This window comes from Sinocyclocheilus anshuiensis, unplaced genomic scaffold (assembly GCF_001515605.1).
Source record: "Sinocyclocheilus anshuiensis isolate Anshui unplaced genomic scaffold, SAMN03320099.WGS_v1.1 scaffold2542, whole genome shotgun sequence".
In the NCBI taxonomy this organism is placed as follows: Eukaryota; Metazoa; Chordata; class Actinopteri; order Cypriniformes; family Cyprinidae; genus Sinocyclocheilus; species Sinocyclocheilus anshuiensis.
Window position 1 is genome coordinate 8,535 of NW_015549697.1, and position 19,952 is coordinate 28,486.

Sequence of the window (19,952 nt, forward strand, 5' to 3'; positions counted from 1 at the left end):
TAGAACTGGCAGTTTTCTGAATGCTCTTTCAGTTTAGCTTGCATAAGTCTGTCTGTGAATGCCTCTGGGTTAACCAAAGAGAGGGCCCAGTGGCCTAATGGATAAGCATCAGCCTCCGGAGCTGGGGATTGTGGGTTCAAGTCCCACCTGGGTCATGTTTGAGGGGTTTCATTTCAATTGGCTATGCAAGAAATTCCAGGATGATAAGTTCAAAGTGACATTATAGCAATGAGAATAATCAAAGAACTGGCAATCTTCTGAGGTATTTTTTTTAGTTTAGTGTGACCCAGACTGTCTGTGAATACCTCTAGCACCACCAGTAAAAGTCCCAGTGGCCTAAAGGGTTATGGCATTAGTCTCTGTGTTCAAGTCCCACCTGGGTCATCGTTGAGAGCTTATGTTTAATTGGCTGAACAAGATGTTCAAGTATGAAAAGTTCAAAGTGACATTATAGCCATTAGAATAAGCATATAAAAGTCCCAATGGCCTGAAGTGTTATGGCATTAGTCTATGTGTTCAAGTCCTACCTGGGTTGCTTTTGTTGTGTTACATTTAAGTTGGCTGCGCAAGAAATGCTGGAATGATAAGTTTAAAGTGGCACTATAGCCACGACAACAAAACATGAGAACTAGCATAGATTTAGAGCATAGCATACCATAGAAACAGGATAGAGCATAGCATAGGTTCTGAAAGCCCTGAAAGTTTATCTTGCAGGTTAGGTTGACCAGAGAAAAAGGTGCAGTACCATCAGCCTTCGGAACTGGGCATTGAGTGTTCAAATCCCACCTTGGTTGTTTTCAGAGTTTACATTTAAGTTGGCAATGAAAGAAATTCCAGGATGATAACTTCAAAGTGACACTATTTCCATGAGAATTAGCATAGAACTGGCCGTTTTCTGAATGCTCTTTCAGTTTAGCTTGCATAAGTCTGTCTGTGAATGGGTCAACCAGAGAAGAGGCCCGGTGGCATCCAGTGGCATCATGAGCTATTTTCTGAAAGCTCTATCAGTTTATCACTATTGCCATGACAATGAAACATGAAAATTAGCATATAACTGGCAGTTTTCTGAATGCTCTTTCAGTTTAGCTTGCATAAGTCTGTCTGTGAATGCTTCTGGGTTAACCAAAGAGAGGGCCCAGTGGCCTAATGGGTAAGGCACCAGCCTTTGGAGCTGGCGATTTTGGGTTGGAGTAGCACCTGGGTTGCTTTTGTTGTGTTACATTTAAGTTGGCTGTGCAAGAAATGCTGGGATGATAAGTTTAAAGTGGCACTATAGCCACGACAACAAATAATGAGAACTATCTTAGAGTTAGAGCTAGCATAGAGCATAGCACACCATAGAAACAGCATAGTGCATAGCATAGGTTCTGAAAGTCCTGAAAGTTTATCTTGCAGGTTAGGTTGACCAGGGAAAAAGCTGTAGGGGCATCAGCCTTCGGAACTGAGGATTGAGTGTTCAAGATCCACCTGGGTTGCTTTTCAGAGTTTGCATTTAAGTTGGCTATGCAAGAAATTCCAGGATGATAAGTTCAAGTTCAAGTTGGATTGCTTTTGTTGTGTTACATTTAAGTTGGCGGCGCAAGAAATTCTGGGATGATAAGTTTAAAGTGGCACTATAGCCACGACAACAAAACATGATTAATAGCATAGAACTAGCATAGAGTTAGAAATAGCATAGATCATGGCATACCATAGAAATATCATAGAGCATAGCATACCATAGAAACAGCATAGAGCATAGCATAGCTTCTGAAAGCCCTGAGTTTAGCTTGCAGGTTAGGTTGACCAGGGAAAAAGGTGCAGGGGCATCAGCCTTCGGAACTGGGGATTGAGTGTTCAAGTCCCATCTGGGTTGTTTTTCAGAGTTTACATTTAAGATGGCTATGCAAGAAATTCAGGGTGATAATTTCAAAGTGACACTATTGCCATGAGAATTAGCATAGAACTGGCAGTTTTCTGAATGCTCTTTCAGTTTAGCTTGCATAAGTCTGTCTGTGAATGCCTCTGGGTTAACCAAAGAGAGGGCCCAGTGGCCTAATGGATAAGGCACCATCCTTCGGAGTTGGGGATTGTGGGTTCAAGTCCCACCTGGGTCATCTTTGAGGGGTTTCATTTAAATTGGCTATGCAAGAAATTCCAGGATGATAAGTTCAAAGTTACACTATAGCCATGAGAATAAGTATAGAACTGGCAATCTTCTGAAAGACTTTTTAGTTTAGTGTGAGCCCGACTGTCTGTGAATACCTCTGGCTCTGCCAGTAAAACACCCAGTGGCCTAATGGATTATGGCATCAGCAACACTATAGCCTTAAGAATTAGCATAGAACTGGCAATTTTCTGAAAGCTCTGTCAGTTTAGCTTGCATCAGACTGTCTGTGAATGCCTCAGGGTTCATGAGAGAAAGGGCCCAGTGGCCTAATGAATCAGCCTCCGGATTTGGTGATTGTGGGTTTGAGTCCCACCTGGGTCATCTTTGAGAGCTTTCATTTAAGTTGACTGCACAAGATATTCCAGTATGATAAGTTCAATGTGACACTATAGCCATGTGAATAAGCATAGAACTGGCAGTTTTCTGTCAGTTTAGCTTGCATAAGAAGAAGCAGTCGAGCAGCAGAAGAGGACAGCAGTTTGTAAGAGTTTTGTCTTGTTTTCTAATTAGATTTCAGCGCGGTTGTCATTGCTAGGAAACATTGTTTCACTTACTGTGTTTTACCGTGGTAAATATGTGCTCAATAGTGAAGTCCGGATCGCGAACGAAACATTCAATTTAACCGGTTCTTCTTAGTGAATTGTTTGAACCCATAGACTGTAAAAAAGATGGACAACACACCTTCAATCTCTTCCACTGAAGAGAAGTGAAGCCGCCATTGTCCCAACAGGGCGCGGCCATATTGTGCTGATTTGGGACCGGAGTCTGCGCAGTAGAGAACTCGGGACCAGAGTCTGCGCAGTAGCGAGCGAAGTGGAGCCGCTTTAAAGTGGCACTATAGCCACGACAACAAAACATGATTAATAGCATAGAACTAGCATAGAGTTAGAAATAGCATAGATCATGGCATACCATAGAAATATCATAGAGCATAGCATACCATAGAAACAGCATAGAGCATAGCATAGCTTCTGAAAGCCCTGAGTTTAGCTTGCAGGTTAGGTTGACCAGGGAAAAAGGTGCAGGGGCATCAGCCTTCGGAACTGGGGATTGAGTGTTCAAGTCGTACCTGGGTTTTTTTTCAGAGTTTACATTTAAGTTGACCGCGAAAGAAATTCCAGGATGATAACTTCAAAGTGACTCTATTGCCCTTAGAATTAGCATAGAAATGGCAGTTTTCTGAATGCTCTTTCAGTTTAGCTTGCATAAGTCTGTCTGTGAATGGGTCAGCCAGAGAAGAGGCCCAGTGGCATCATGAGCTATTTTCTGAAAGCTCTATCAGTTTATCACTATTGCCATGACAACGAAACATGAAAATTAGCATATAACTGGCAATTTTCTGAAAGATCTATCGATTTATCTTGCATCAGACTGTCTCTGCCTCTGGGTTAACCAAAGAGAGGGCCCAGTGGCCTAATGGATAGCTGGGGATTGTGGGTTCAAGTCCCACCTGGGTCATCTTTGAGGGGTTTCATTTAAATTGGCTATGCAAGAAATTCCAGGATGATAAGTTCAAAGTTACACTATAGCCATGAGAATAAGTATAGAACTGGCAATCTTCTGAAAGACTTTTTAGTTTAGTGTGAGCCCGACTGTCTGTGAATACCTCTGGCTCTGCCAGTAAAACACCCAGTGGCCTAATGGATTATGGCATCAGCAACACTATAGCCTTAAGAATTAGCATAGAACTGGCAATTTTCTGAAAGCTCTGTCAGTTTAGCTTGCATCAGACTGTCTGTGAATGCCTCAGGGTTCATGAGAGAAAGGGCCCAGTGGCCTAATGAATCAGCCTCCGGATTTGGTGATTGTGGGTTTGAGTCCCACCTGGGTCATCTTTGAGAGCTTTCATTTAAGTTGACTGCACAAGATATTCCAGTATGATAAGTTCAATGTGACACTATAGCCATGTGAATAAGCATAGAACTGGCAGTTTTCTGTCAGTTTAGCTTGCATAAGAAGAAGCAGTCGAGCAGCAGAAGAGGACAGCAGTTTGTAAGAGTTTTGTCTTGTTTTCTAATTAGATTTCAGCGCGGTTGTCATTGCTAGGAAACATTGTTTCACTTACTGTGTTTTACCGTGGTAAATATGTGCTCAATAGTGAAGTCCGGATCGCGAACGAAACATTCAATTTAACCGGTTCTTCTTAGTGAATTGTTTGAACCCATAGACTGTAAAAAAGATGGACAACACACCTTCAATCTCTTCCACTGAAGAGAAGTGAAGCCGCCATTGTCCCAACAGGGCGCGGCCATATTGTGCTGATTTGGGACCGGAGTCTGCGCAGTAGAGAACTCGGGACCAGAGTCTGCGCAGTAGCGAGCGAAGTGGAGCCGCGTCCCGCCCACACTCCCGCAGAGTCGATTGCAAGCACACGCCCCTGACCCCATTTTAATTAGCCTGACTGCTCCAATTTTTGTCTGCTGAGAGGATTGTGTTAAAATAAGGTAAATACAACTCCAATACCCTCCTAAAGATCCTGAAAAAGTCCGTTGGCACCTCAGTTCACTCAGAGAAGCTGTCAGTCTCAGCTGTCAATCATGACGTCACACTCCTGTTTTTATAGCATCAGTTAACTAACTAAAACCAAAATTATTTTTTTTATTTATTACACTTGAACTTACCTCAGCATGATAAAATCTACATCAAATGACAAAAGCCATCTTTGGAAAAAAATGATTTGAAGTGAAATGTAATTATTTAGTTTGTCTCATGTCCCATTAGATTACATGGAGAGGGCGGGGTTTATGACCTATACTGGGACCAGCCACCTGGGGGCAATCGAAACGCGATGGCTTCACTTTTTAAGACTCGTGCGGCACACTTGGTTGAACCAGTTCACCAAATCGGACTGAATCGTTTGAAACGGTTCGCGTCTCCAGTAAGCATTAATCCACAAATTACTTAAGTTATTCACTTTTTTAACGTGGCTGACACTCCCTCTGAGTCGAAATAAACCAATATCCCGGAGTAATTCATTTACTCAAACATTACACTGACTGAACTGCTGTGAAGAGAGAACTGAAGATGAACACGAGCAGAGCAGCATGTGTGCAGCGAGCCGGATAACGAACGTACACGCCCACTGCTGGAGCGGTTCTCGTTCTCGAGTCAAGAACCGGTTGCATCGGTTTTCGGATCACCAGTACACTGAGCCGAGAACTGTTTCTTTCGGACGCATCCGATTTGAGAACCGATGAGCTGATGATACTGCGCATGCATGTAATTTTTCAAGAGGACAAAAAGCATGTTATGCAAGTATTTTGTTAAACATCAGAAAGTGTGATAATATAAATATATTTCGTGATTCAGCGTGAAGTTACTGTACAGATTGCCTACTATGACTGACACTGCACGTCTGAACCGAACTGGTTCTTTTGGACAACTGATTGTGCTAATGTTATGAGCACGGGTAAACCGAAGACTTGAATGAAGGGCAATCTGGCGAAATTTAAGTTTATTTAATAACAAATATAATTATGTATAGTAAGTGGATTATGGTTTCTGCGCTGATGACAACTAATTTATTTACTTTATATCAAGACTTAAATCCTAGTATGCACATCACTGCCTGTTACTGTATTTGGGTGCAAAGTTACAAAACATAATTGTAAACTTTTCAGATCATGATTATGATGTTTTAACTGACTGAAGTTATGATTACTGACTTTATATATTTGAATGTGTATTTTCATCCCGGCCCGGGACGATAGACTTGATATCATTACGTCATCGCGAATGACGTCATTACGTTAGGGCGTAAAAGAACCGATTTACCGTTTTTTTTTAACCGGTTCATTGTAACAAACTCTCCGAAAGAACCGGTTTGCGGAAAAGAACCGTATTTCCCATCTCTAGTGCTCAAGTTACGTTTGTTCTCGTGCGTATCGCGGGACTTTCCAGTTTCGGTTTGCTAAATAGTAAGGCGTGGCCAGCTGACTTCAATAAGGTGTACTCAAGCAAGTATAAAACTGGTTAGTTCACCTCCACTCTCAGTGGTCACCGCAGCCCTCGTGTGAAGACAGACGAGTGTAAAGACCATCGACTCTACCTGAGCGACTCCACCGAGCAAGGACACCGACACGGCATTCGAGTATTGCTTTTCTCCCCTTTCTTTACTTTTTGTACAGCTTGTTCTCATATACTTGTTTAGGCAATTGTACTCACTATATGCTTTCAAATCTCTACCATTACTACTAACATTCGGAAAGGACGCACAGTGCGTTGGATGCAGGCAAATTCTAATAATCTACGGCCTATGTCCTCTACTACTTTACTCTCTATTCCATTTAGTCTCTGGAACTGCCAGTCTGCTGTAAACAAAGCAGAATTTACTTATTCTATTGCTACTCATTCCGGTCTCAACCTCATGGCCCTAACTGATACTTGGATCAAACCCGAGGACACTGCTACGCCTTCAGCCCTCTCCACTAATTTCACTTTTTCCCCACACCCCTCGCGTGATTGGGAGGGGTGGAGGTACTGGTCTACTTATCTCAAATGAATGGAAATTTGATCTTCTGCCATCTATTACAGGCAACAGTTCATTTGAATCACATGCAATTACTATTATCCACCCTGTTAAAATCCACTTTGTAGTTGTTTATCTTCCCCCAGGTCAACTGGGTAACTTCTTGGAGGAGTTGGATGTGTTACTATCCAACTTTCCTGAGGACGGTACTCCTCTGGTACTGCTTGGTGACTTCAACATCCACTTAGAAAAGCCCCAGGCTGCTGACTTCAACTCTCTGCTTGCCTCATTTGATCTCAAGCGAGTGTCTACTGTGGCTACTCACAAATCAGGTAACCAACTGGACCTCATCTACACATGCTATTGCTCCACTGACAACACTTTAGTTACTCCATTACACACCTCAGACCACTTCCTCATCACTTCTAACCTCACACTAACTCCTGACATAGCACACACTCCTCCGCAGGTCACCTTTCGGCGTAACCTATGCTCACTCTCTCCCTCTCGCCTATCCTCTATGGTTTCATCCTCACTTCCTTCACCCTCTCAGTTTTCAGCACTGGACACAAACAGTGCTACTGACACTCTCTGCTCCACTCTAACATCTTGCTTATATAACTTTTGCCAACTTTCATCCAGACCAGCACGTACTAGACCCCTGGCTGTCCGATGTTCTCCGTGAACATCGCTCTAGACTCAGGGATGCAGAGAGGAAATGGCACAAATAAAAAAATCTTGAATGACCTTAGTGTGTATCAGTCACTCCTCTCTTCCTTCTCTGCAAATGTCTCTGCTAAAACTACATACTACCACAACAAACTTAACAACTGTTCTGACTCTCGCACAACTTTACAGAACTTTCTCTTCTCTGTCCTACTCACCCTCCTCCATCATCAACTCTTACAGCTGATGACTGCAATATTCTTCATAAGTGTTCTTCATAAATAAAACAAGAAACATCAATGACCAATTCTCCACACTACAAACCGATAACTTCAAATACACACTCTCTCTCCTCCTTCTCGCCATTCTCGGAGATGGATGTCTCCAAACTTATCCTTTCAAATCATCCTACTACCTGTCCACTTGATCCTATCCCCACTCACATACTTCAGGCCATTTCTTTTTCAGTCGTACCTGCGCTTACTCAATTTGTTACTAATGTCAATGGACAATTAATGACAGCATGGTCCCATGACATTGAAGACATTGAAATTTAAACTCTTTATCTCCTAATCTAAATTCTAACTCTAACTTGTAACACAATAAAGCAGACAATATAACATTAATATGTTTGATAAATAGCAACAAAAAAAACAAAAAAAGAGTAAAAGATTATATTAAAATATGAATAAAATATACAAAGACATGAATTAAAATTATTGGTTGTATGTACAGAATGCCTGGTCTTTAAAAGAAAAAAAAGTCGCTTTTAAACAAATGAAAGCAAAAACATTAGATCTTTCTGTCATGGTATACAGAGAAAGTCATGAAATGAAAGCAAAACTTTAGATCCTTCCGTCATGTTATACAGAGAAAGTCACGATAGCCTACAGGTGGGAGCTTTTTAAGTTTATCACTCAGAAGGACTTAGAATAGCCTTTAACACTTTTCTTTAAAGACTCATTCAGGGAAGTACTGCAAGATGCAGGAAATGGTTGAGTGTTCTTTTTGGTGAACAATATCTATATGTATTGCCTGTAAAGTCTATTTATAGTCTTTACACAGCAGCATGTCTCTTTACATGTTCAAAAACCAGCTAATTTCAAGACACTGACGTCGCGTCAGGTCGTCACATGGGTCACCCGCTCAGACGTTCAAAGTACAAGACATTCGGATAGACGTTCGATCGGTCGTTCAGATGATTGATTTTGGCACGGAGTAGGCCATCGTAACGTCATATTAAAGAGCCCATCTGAACACCATACGGATACTGCCGTTCTAATGACAGACAAAATACTACATCTCCGTCATTCGCTGGTCAAAAACATTAACTCCATTTGAGCTTATTTTCATAAAATGTTAAGTGCAAGTGTCTGATAAAGCCACAATACCAACTCTGACGACACTATTACATACCTCCCCAGTCTAGGGATGGGAAGGAGTAATAAAGAAAGTGGTGGAGGAATGTAGGGAGCTTTCCCCTTCTTCTGACTCACACGTAACACCATAATCGATGCAAATCAAAATAATTTATTAAACAAGGAAGTAAACAGAACTTCAGGAGGGGTCAAGGCCAACATAATAAACAGAACATACTAACTCCCAAAAGCAATCTACCTAATCTAACAAATAAAATAAAAAAATATTACAAAGTACAAAATATTACACATAATACACATAAATATTATCCCTTGCTTTCCTTAAACAGGAGAAAAAAAGTGGTCAAAATAGATGGCAACCACCTCCCTACAGCTTCCCACACAAAAAAAGAAGAAACAAAATAAAATTTGATCTTAAAAAAAAAAGAACTCCCATGTTTGGGTTAAATGAGTCCTCCCACAGGAGGATTAAAAATCTTTCAACACACTTTTATCAACAACAAGTTAACCACAAACACAAGCTACGTCAGCAGAAGGGACTCTTGCTCCAAGCCTCCACACATCTCAGCTCTGCCTTTTAACTCTAAACATTTCCTCTAGTGGGCCAATCAGGATAGTGCAGTCATCAGCAGAATCATCAACTAATTGAACTCCACCGCCCCCTTATATAGGTCCTGGGACATAACAACGCAGTGTTTAATTACTGTAAAAAATCCCTTTCTATCCTTTTCCCCGCTATATTTCAGTCCTTCAGTGTGCCGTGGGAATTTATATATATATATTGCCATACCCTATGGTTTTGTGAAATGCCGCCACTGCTGTGAATACCTCTGGCTTGGGCAGGAAAAGGCCCAGTGGCCTAATGGGTTAAATGGATAGTTCACCTTCAGTTGGTCCCCATTGACTTGCATAGTGTTTTTATCCCCCATACTATTACTGGTCAGTGGGGACTAGCAACTGAGGGTGAACTATCCCTTTTTAAGGCAGTGATCCTCAAATCTGGCTCGCGAGATCTAAACTCTGCAGGAAAGTGGATCTCGCGAGCCAGATTTGAGGATCACTGCTTTAAGGCATCAGTCTCTGGGTTCAAATTCCACCTGTGTTGTCTTTGATAGGTGGATTAATTTGGCTGTGCAAGAAATTCTAGGATGACCCATTCAAAGTAACCATAATGACAACCGGCAGATGAGAACTAGCATAGAATTCAACAGCTTGGTGCTCAGCTCAGTGCTGTAACATTGCGTATAATCTGACTGGCTGCTCATTCTTAAATCAACTTGGATTTGTACCCGTTATCTCTTGCACCTAAAGCAAGAATAATGAGCCTAGGGCTAGACTAATGAGTCAGGCCTCCGACAATTCAAACTACATAAATGCTTGTGCAGTCATTAAATGCCAGCCGCTAACACAATGGGCATGCCTGAATTCTCATAGAAAGCATATGTCATTATGGATCCACACTGTTTTGCATACATTCTGTCTGTCTGTCTGTCTGTCTGTCTGTCTGTCTGTCTGTCTATCTATCTATTTATTTCACACAAAAAATGGACAGTGTACATTAAGCAACATTCATGGTGGTAAATGTACCGAAATTAGCCCGAAGGCTAGTTTTCATTGGTAGTCCCTTTGCCAGATGTTATTAGGCCAAAAAACTAGAGAAAGAAAAGAAACAAAATAAAAACAATAATTCGAAAACGAAATTCTACCAAAAATTATAAATAATTATCGAAAATACAGTTAAACAACAAATTATACAAAATGACAATAAAAAAAAAAAAGAAATAAGTAATAAAAAATTAATATAAAAAGCAGCTTGCAAAGATAAATAAACAACATCAATGTTCACATTGTTGGTTATGAAGAAGCCATTTCTTAAAATGATGCTTAAATGAGTTGTAAGTAATGATGTACATTCTCTAATTGATTGTGGTATTGAATTCCACTGATGTGATGCTCTGAATGAAAAAACAGCTTGACCAAACTAGGTTTTTCTATGTGGAATTATGCAATTAGCTTTAGCTGCACCTCTAGTTACTCTGTTTTCAATAGATTTCAATTTAATAAAATCAACCAGAGGAGGAGGAGCTAAACCATGCATAATCCTATAAAACTAAACAAACATTTTTAAACTTGATGTTTTCCCAGTTAAGCAGGTTATTCGTATTTAAAATATAACAATGGTGAAAGCTAAATTGTTTTTTATCTAAAATTTTAAGTGCTTGTTTGTACAATAATTCCAATGGTTTTAGAACTATAGTATGTGTATTAGACCAAAATGTCAGACAATAAGTAATGAGAAAGAATCATAGAATGAAAATATACCTTTGCAGCCTCATTTGATAAAGAGTTTCTAGTAAACCAAAAATTAAATTAAATTTTACCTTTTTACATACTTTTTTTATATGCGTTTTAAAACCAAGACATGAGTCCAAATGTACCCCTAAGTATATACAGGTGCATCTCAATAAATTAGAATGTCATGGAAAAGTTAATTTATTTCAGTAATTCAACTCAAATTGTGAAACTCGTGTATTAAACAACCTTTAATCTCTCTCCCGAAATGAAAATATCCTGTTTTATATCAATACTATGTCCTTTAGAAAAGAACATACAAGCTGTTTTTCACACATTTAATTTCAGATAACACTGATTCAGCCAGGATATGATTTTGGCCAGAACATCTGTCAACTTATTTGCAACCTCTTCTACATTTTTACCATGTGTGAAAATGACTGTATAATCAGCATGTGATATTACATTGTTGACACACAATGGGTAAATCATTAATATACATGCTAAAGTAGGGTGACCATACGTGCCATTTTCCCAGGACGCGTCCTTGCCAGGATTTGTTTTGGCTTTGTTTTTTCCTGTTTTCATGCTTGCTGAAGGTAATGATCGAAAAGTAGTTTGACCAATAACATGCAGGCATTGTACATAATGGACCAATCATGGTGTGTGTGAGAAGGTGGGATCTACGGTCAAAGCGATGCAATTACGTGTACATAGGATGTGTGTTCGACTTAAAAGCAGCGCGGCTCAGATCGATCAGTGTTTGACATCAAAGTACCTCGAGAGCATTTTGAAAGCATAAGGAACCGTCTGTATGGTATTTTGATGTCATACACCGATCGGTCAGCACACGCAAAAAAAGCCAAAACCTAAATATTTTAGGCAATATAGAAATCCTGGCCAGGACGCATCCTGGGAAAATGGCATGTATGGTCACCCTGTGCTAAAGAGAATTGGCCCCAATATGGCCCCTTGTGGAACACCAGTTGAAAAGCATAGTTAATTGGATTGATAATTATTCATTTTTACTAATGTGCCGAATCCTGGGTATGTTGAAGTACAGATGAAAACAAACAGATGTAGGGATTCCCAACCACACCAATTTTGAGTTAGGCTCAGTACGGCAATATAACAAAGGATTCAACTGACTGATTCCGCTACTTGCAAGTGACTTGAACACTGGACTTCTCCCCTCAATGATGGTACGCAGCCTGCCATCATGACACTAAAGTGTTTTTTTTGAGTGTCAGAAACTCTTTAAAGCTATACTAAAGATCAAAGATCAGAGCTGGAAATTGTGGGTTCAAGTCCCACCTGGGTTGTCTTTGATGGGTTACATTTAAGTTGACTGCGCAAGAAATTCTAGGATGATAAGTTCAAAGTGACACTATACCCATGACAACGAAACATGAAAGTTAGCATAGAACCTCTAAAAGCTCTGTCAGTTTAGCTTGCATCAGACTCTCCGTGATTACCCCTAGAGCTACACTAATCACGGTTCGAAAGAGGCAAAGACTCAAATGCAGGCAGATGGGGTCTCTTTATTTATAAATCACAAAATAAACAAAAACACAACTGAAACCACCCCAAAGGGGAAAAAGCTAGAGTAACATAAATGCTGAAAATGGAACATAAACTGGGCACAGGGCAGACAGAAATGACAGGCATGAACAGGTACATACGTGAGACAAATAAACCCAGAACAGAAAACACAGAGTGCTTAAAAGGTTAAAAGCAATAAGGTAAACAGCTGGGGCAAATGAATCAATGATCAGATAACGAGAGGGGCGGGGTTACATAATAGACATAAGCACATGGCACAAATAACAAAACAAACCCCATGTGCTCACAAGAAAGACAGATAGTGACGCAAGACCTGAGCGCCTTGTGAGTGAATGAACACTTCAACTGTGCGCTCACACTGAAGGACAATACATGGAGCGCGAGTATCCGCACGCAAACCGAATCTGAACTTGAATCCAGTGCCGAGACCCGAAGACCATGCTCTGCACCAACAACAAGTCACAAAGACGAGTGGGAACACGGCTCGAGCCCGCCCGAACCCCGCGCTCACAAATCAGAACCCATAGGGAAGAGTGTGTAGCTCGAGTGAGCACGAAACTGCGCCCCCTCACACAGACAGGACACAGGTACTGTCAGAGCCTTGTCACCAAATTACCAAATAACAGACAGGACACGGACTGTCAGAGCCCGGTCACCAACTTACCAAATAATCCAGATCACTGTGACAGGACCCCGACAGTACCCCTCCCCAAAAGGATGAGGGACACCGAACACCAGAAAACACTTACAAACAATGAACAGACTGGAGAGAAAAAGAAAACACAGTGCAAACAGATGAAATACAAAACATTTACACAGTGCAGCATAGGTAGGGGAGGGAGGGGGGAAATGAGTCAGAGACAGATCTGGGGAAACAGGTCAGGACGGGAAGGGTGGGTTGAGCCAGGGAGGGTCGGGAGGCTCATAAATCCTAGCAAATTACCAGGGGGAATCGGGAGGGTTGCACCAGGGGAGCTCCCGCCTATATTGACCCCCGGCGGACGGACCAGGGGGGTTCAGGATAAAAACAATAATCTTAATGGCCACCTTGGCCGTGATCGGGCAATAAAAGAGTTCAGGGACGGCCTCCATCTCGGGAACATAATAACCAGCCACTGCCGCCTCGGAAGTCTTGTGAGCAGGAACCGCCGCCTCGGGAGGATCGTGAGTGGGCCTAGCCGCCTCGGAAGGACTGTGAGCGGGCACCGCCACCTCGGGAGCCTTGTGAGCGGGCCTAGCAGCCTCGGGGGGATCGTGAGTGGGCCCCGCCGCCTCGGGAAGACTGTCAGCGGGAACCGCCGCTGAGCTGGCACCGCCGCCTCGGGCAGAGCCATTCTTGGAATGCCAGCTGTCTGTACCGATCTCATGGGTGGAGCCTCCAGCTTGCGCACCAGCCCAGGAAAGCCAGGGAGTGAATAAAAAGTTCTGGGCGCTGTTAACACAATGGGGTTAGGAGTGACAGGGACCGCCGACCTGGCAGAACGGCTGGCCAACTCCTCCATCTCCAGCTCTAACTCCCTTTGGGCGATCACGTGGTCCACTAGATCCCAATAGAACCATGTCCTGAGATCGCGCAGCCTGTCCCAGCTATGGTATCCGGTATCCAAGCCTGCCAGATAGAAATAATTCAGAGTTGCAGCAGTGAGCCCTAGCCCTTGGGCTGCGTCGTAGAGGGCTTCCACGTACAAACCCAACGGACAGCCGCTCTGTTGGCAGAGACGCAGTCTCCAGACTAGGGCTTGCTTGAAATGGTCGAGGCGCTGCTTCATGTCCGTAAAAAAATAAAAGGAATAATCCTCCATCCTGCTGAGTCTTCTTGTGGCTCGTTTGTTCTGTCACGGTTCGAAAGAGGCGAAGACTCAAATGCAGGCAGATGGGGTCTCTTTATTTAAAAATCACAAAATAAACAAAAAAACTCAACTGAAATCACCCCAAAGGGGAAAAAGCTAGAGTAACATAAATGCTGAAAACGGGACATAAACTGGGCACAGGGCAGACAGAAATCACAGGCATGAACAGGTTCATACGTGAGAAAAACGAGCCCAGAAAAGAAAACACAAGGAGCTTAAAAGGAAAAAGCAATCAGGTAAATGAACACCACGCTCCGCACCAACAACAAGTCACAAAAGACTAGAGGGAACACGGCTCGAGCCCGTCCGCCCGAACCCCGCACTCACAAATCAAAACCCATAGGGAACAACGCGTAGCTCGAGCAAGCACGAAGCCACGCCCCCTCACACAGACAGGACACAGGGACTGTCAGAGCCCTGTCACCAACTTACCAAATAATCCACAACGCTGTGACAGGACCCCGACACCAGGCCTCTGACAATTCTGAGTACATTAACACTTGTGCAGTCATTAAATCCCGGCCGCTAACACAATGGGCATGTCTGAGTTTTCATAGAAAGCATTCGTCGGAGTCACGTGATGCTCTCGACCTATAAGTGGCACGGTTTCACTGAGCTCCCGCGACCATCGCCCTATTTTCATATTTTTCACATTGAACTGCGTGGCTATTTCACTTTAATTTTCAGCATTTAACTCCTAAGCATGTCAGGAACTGGTCCCGTGGCCTCCCAACAAGAAACTAGATGGGGCCGCATGACAACAAAAGGCCAATCGACAGCTAATCAAGGTAACAAAGATGGCAGTTGCTGAGCAGAACAGTCCAGCCTAGCACAGGCTGTTACTGATAGTTTAAGTACATTCCTAGACGAGAAATTCGCTCATTTTGAGTCTACGTTGGACAACTTCACAACAAGATAGCGGAGCTGGAAAAACTCCTCCTTAGATAATGACTGTTTATCCATACAGTAGACAGTGGCGACTTAACCCTTCATTACTGAGCTGTCCTAAATTTATGCAGTTTCTCAAACAACAGTGGAACATTTTTATTGAAACTAATAAAGCTCCTGAAGTCACTCTGTCAGTATTATGGGAGTCAGCAAAAGCCTATTTAAGAGGTGTATTTATATCTTACACCTAAAAGAAAACAGCAATGAAAAATATAGTGGAACTTGAAAAGAACATTCAGATTTTGGAGAGAGATTTCAAATTAGTACCTTCCAGAGGTGTGTCCCAAAAGCTTAATGCAGCCCGCTTGGCTTTAGATCAGCTATTAACCAAGAAGGCTGAATCAAGAGCAAGCGGACCTTTGTAGGCCAATTACAGAAGAGGAAGTTCTTTGCTCTATAAACTCTTTAAGGGCAGGGAAGGCCCCCGGGCCAGATGGTTTTTGCCCAGAATTCTAAAATAAAAAAAATGGGAAAAGATATAGTATGATCACTTACTGAAATGTTTGCAGATTTGATGAAAAATTGTCAGCTTCCGCCTACTTTAAACTTGGCAAATATTTCTTTAATTCTTAAAAAGAATAAACCACCCGATTTATGTAGCTCTTATAGACCCATTAGCTTAATTGGGGTTGATGCCAAGTTACTCTCTAAGCTGTCCAGAAGACTTGAGGTGGTTCTTCCCAATCTTATAAACCCAGATCAGACGGGCATTATACAGAAGCGTTTCTCTATCACAAATATAAGGAGACTTTTTCCTCCTTAGATCTGGCGCATGCGTTGGCTGTGACGGCACGGTCGGTGCATTTGTTTGTTTGAGTGTTGATGAATTTTAGTTTTTTATGTTAATGCGGAGAGTGTACTACAGCTGAAACACCATGGGGAATTTGACAAATTGGATTTGGACTATTCTTATAATCACATGGCTCATTAGTGACTGTGCTGTCTGGAGTATCCAGTTAAATAATGTCGGTGTGGGGCATGGACTCACCTACTCCCGGGATAGACGTCTGTCTCTTTGTGGTTCTATCTATTGTCAACTAAACCCATCTATCCTCATCCCGCCTGACATAACAGTAACACCGGGCTTAAAGAGGAAGAGAGGTAGGTGAGGAGGGGTGCGCTGTAGACTCAGAAGGTGTCCTTTTAAACCTCCACTACCTTCAATTATTCTCTCAAATGTTCGTTCATTGAAAAATAAAATGGACTTGTTACATGCTAAATGTCTCACGGATGCATCGTTTTAGGGAAGCATGTGTTTTGGCTTTGACTGAGTCCTGGCTGGATGAGTCTGTCACGGATACGGAGGTTGCCCTGGATGGCTTTGAGATCCTTCGCGCAGAAAAAAACTAATAATTCGGGGAAAGTTGGGGTGTGTATGTAAATCAACTCGCGTTGGTGTACTAACATCAAAGTACATGGGAGGATTTGTAATCCGGACTTGGAGCTGCTCACCTTGTCCACCCGTGCCTTTTATCTCCCAATGGAGTTTTCGACAGTTGTGCTTAGCTGTGCCTATGTCCCACCAAGTGCCAATGTTAAAGGGGTCATATGATGCTGCTAAAAAGAACATTACTTTGTGTATTTGGTGTAATGAAATGAAACGAAGCACACAGCCTCTTCAGGACATGGCGGCAGCGGCAACAATACTACAGCAAGAATAAAAGTTACGCCTTCTTTCTTTGCGTGAACATTTGGGCGGCGTTATGCAAATCTTCCCACATAGTGAGGTAGATATGTGGGGGCGTGTTCGAACGAGCTGTTTTAGGTAGGTGTGGCTGACTCTTAACTTTTATAAAGAATATCTCTTTGGATTTGAGACTTTAGTCTTTGCAAATTTACAGATCTTCTTTATGCACCAAGAGCTTGTAACACTCCAAAGAGAAAGGAAAAAATGAAATTGCATCATATGACCCCTTTAAGACAGCGGCTGAGCAGATAGCGTATTCTGCACAGGCTGTGCTCAGCAAGTATCCGGATGCTCCAGTATTACCTCTTGGTGATTTCAACAGCTGTCGGCTTGACTACGTACTACCAGCCTGCAAACAGTATGTAGATGTACCAACAAGATTCCATAAAACTATTGATTTGTGGTACAGTCATATCCCAGAAGCCTATAAAGCCAGAGCTCTTCCGCCGCTGGGACTTGCGGATCATAATGTTATTCATTTACTTCCTGTTTACAAACAATGGTTGAAACAACACAAATCGATAATACACATTGCCCCACAATGGTCGGAAGAGGCTATTGCACGCCTTCAAGGCTGCTTGGCGTGCACAGACTGGGAAGATTTTGAGGGAGAGCTTGATGAGCAGACTTAAGTTATTAGTGATTATATAATACTGTATAGACACACTGATACCGGCAAAGACTATTAAAACATATCCTGATTCAAAACCGTGGATCAATCCACAGATAAAACATCTCTTCTATAAGAAACAACTTGCCTTTAGGCAGAAGGACTTTGCTGGTCTCAAAATTATAAACTGGGACATCAAAAATGAAATATTCAAGGCTAAAAAGCATTATAAAAACAAACTTGAGCAGGATTTTGCAAGCATGAACACTAAACAGGCTTTTCAACTTGTCAGGACTCTTACTGGACAATCTTTTAAACGGATCACTTGTGTTTCAGATCCTATTACCTTTGCTACCAATCTTGATAATTTTTATGCCTGTTTTGACACCTCTGATTTTTCCAAGAAGGTCTAGCTGCAGCCTTGCACTTGCACTCTCAGACTTGCATTCTCAGACTTGTACTCTCAGACACTTGCGCTTCCGCTAGCGACATCACTTGCAGTCTTTTATTTTTTTATTTTGTTCTATTTATTGATTACTTTTTGTTTGAATCGCTCAACATTTTACAACAGTAGCCAGGTGGTGAAGACAAGAAAAAAGAAACTAAATTACAATGTTACTTGCAATCGCAACTTGCACTCTCCGATTCTTGCGACGTCACTTGCAATCGACACAAATGGTGCGTGTTGCCAATGAAGACAAGACGCTGTGGTGATTAAACGATTAAAACTAATTTAGTACTATAACATACAGGGTCCTGCAAGAAAAAGACAAGACCCGCAAATCCGTCGCCACAGAACAGCAGAATATGAACGCAATGCACAAAGTCTCTCGTTAAGCATTTTCCTCCTGTAGAAAAACATAAACACTTAACATGGCGTAATGTATTAAGATACATTAAGTTCAATTAAAAGATAAAATTCGATATATAGTTATTATTTAATGTACTACAAGGCAAACAGATGGCTATGAACACAATGCGCAAACTTTCACTTGTCCTCCCATACAGCAAAATGCTTAATGTTGTATAATAACGGATTATGATAAAGACAATACAGTAGCCTTGTTGCTGTTGACTCAAAGTATATACAGACCAACAAATATGAACGTGCATTTTGAAATGCATTAAGTGATTTTAAAAGGATCAACTCCATTGTTTCACCATTTTTGGACTCTCTTCAATTTGCATACAAGCAGAAAGGAGGTACAGATGACGCAGTGGCTTGTCTTCTGCACTGTTTGCTTCAACACTTGGACACCCCTGGGAATTATGCTAGACTTCTTTTTATTGACTTTTGTTCTGCCTTTAATTCAATTCAGTGTCATCAGGTAATCAAGAAATTACAGGGCCTGCAAGTACCGTCACCATTAATTTACTGGATTTATAATTTTCTGTCTAATAGGCAGCAAATGGTAAAAGTGGACAATTCATTATCACCCACCATTGTTCTTAATACTGGGGCCCCCCAGGAATGTGTATTAAGTCAATTTCTTTACATTCTCTATACGAATGATTGTCAGAGTCCATCTACTACTATTCATTATTTTAAATATGCAGATGACACAGCTATTCTTGCATTGCTCAAAAACAGTGATAACGATTCTTTTTTGGACTATCAACGTTCCATAACATATTTTAGTACATGGTGTGATGACAATTTTTTACATCTTAACATTTCAAAGACTAAAGAACTTGTTTTAGCTCCTCCAAAACACAGATCCATCCCAGTATTGACATTAACGGGGAGAAGGTTGAAAGAGTGGAGTATTTTAGATACCTTGGCATCACATTGGATGATCATCTCTGTTTTAATCAGCATATCTTAGGTATCCATAAAGGCTGTCAACAGAGACTTACAGTGCTCCGTAAACTTAAGCAGCTGTCTGTTCAGCCTCGTCTCCTTCTTCTCCTGTATCGGAGTATTATTGAGCCCGTTCTTATGTATGGTGCCATTTGTTTTTTTCATATGCTTACAGCTGTTAATAGGAACAAACTTTTAAAGATACCTCATTTGGCTAGTAGGATTATTGGTATTCCTACTCCAAAGTTATCGGAGTGTGTTACTTCAGCTATGATTCGGAAAGCACATATAATCCTAAATGACCCAGATCACCCCCTCCATTGGTATTTTATCCTTCTCCCATCTGGCCGAAGGTATAGACTACCTATGTGTAGGAGGACTAACTTTAGTAAGAGTTTTGTTCCTACAGCAATACGTGCTTTAAACAGTACTTGTAATGTACTTGTCCTTGTGTTGTATATGCACCTTCTGTGAAAATGAATTTCCTCTCCGAGGACAAATAAATTATCTATCTACCGATCTCTTGAATGTTATACAGT

General features: G+C 41.6%; 2 non-coding genes across 2 annotated transcripts; both read left to right on the forward strand.

The window, feature by feature from the left end:
* Positions 1–83: 83 nt before the first annotated feature.
* On the forward strand, positions 84–155 carry trnar-ccg (transfer RNA arginine (anticodon CCG)). Its single transcript has one exon. It is a non-coding gene; the product is annotated as a tRNA-Arg (tRNA).
* Positions 156–2,023: 1,868 nt separating this feature from the next.
* trnar-ucg (transfer RNA arginine (anticodon UCG)) lies at positions 2,024–2,096 on the forward strand. The gene has a single exon. It is a non-coding gene; the product is annotated as a tRNA-Arg (tRNA).
* The last annotated feature ends 17,856 nt before the right edge of the window (positions 2,097–19,952 follow it).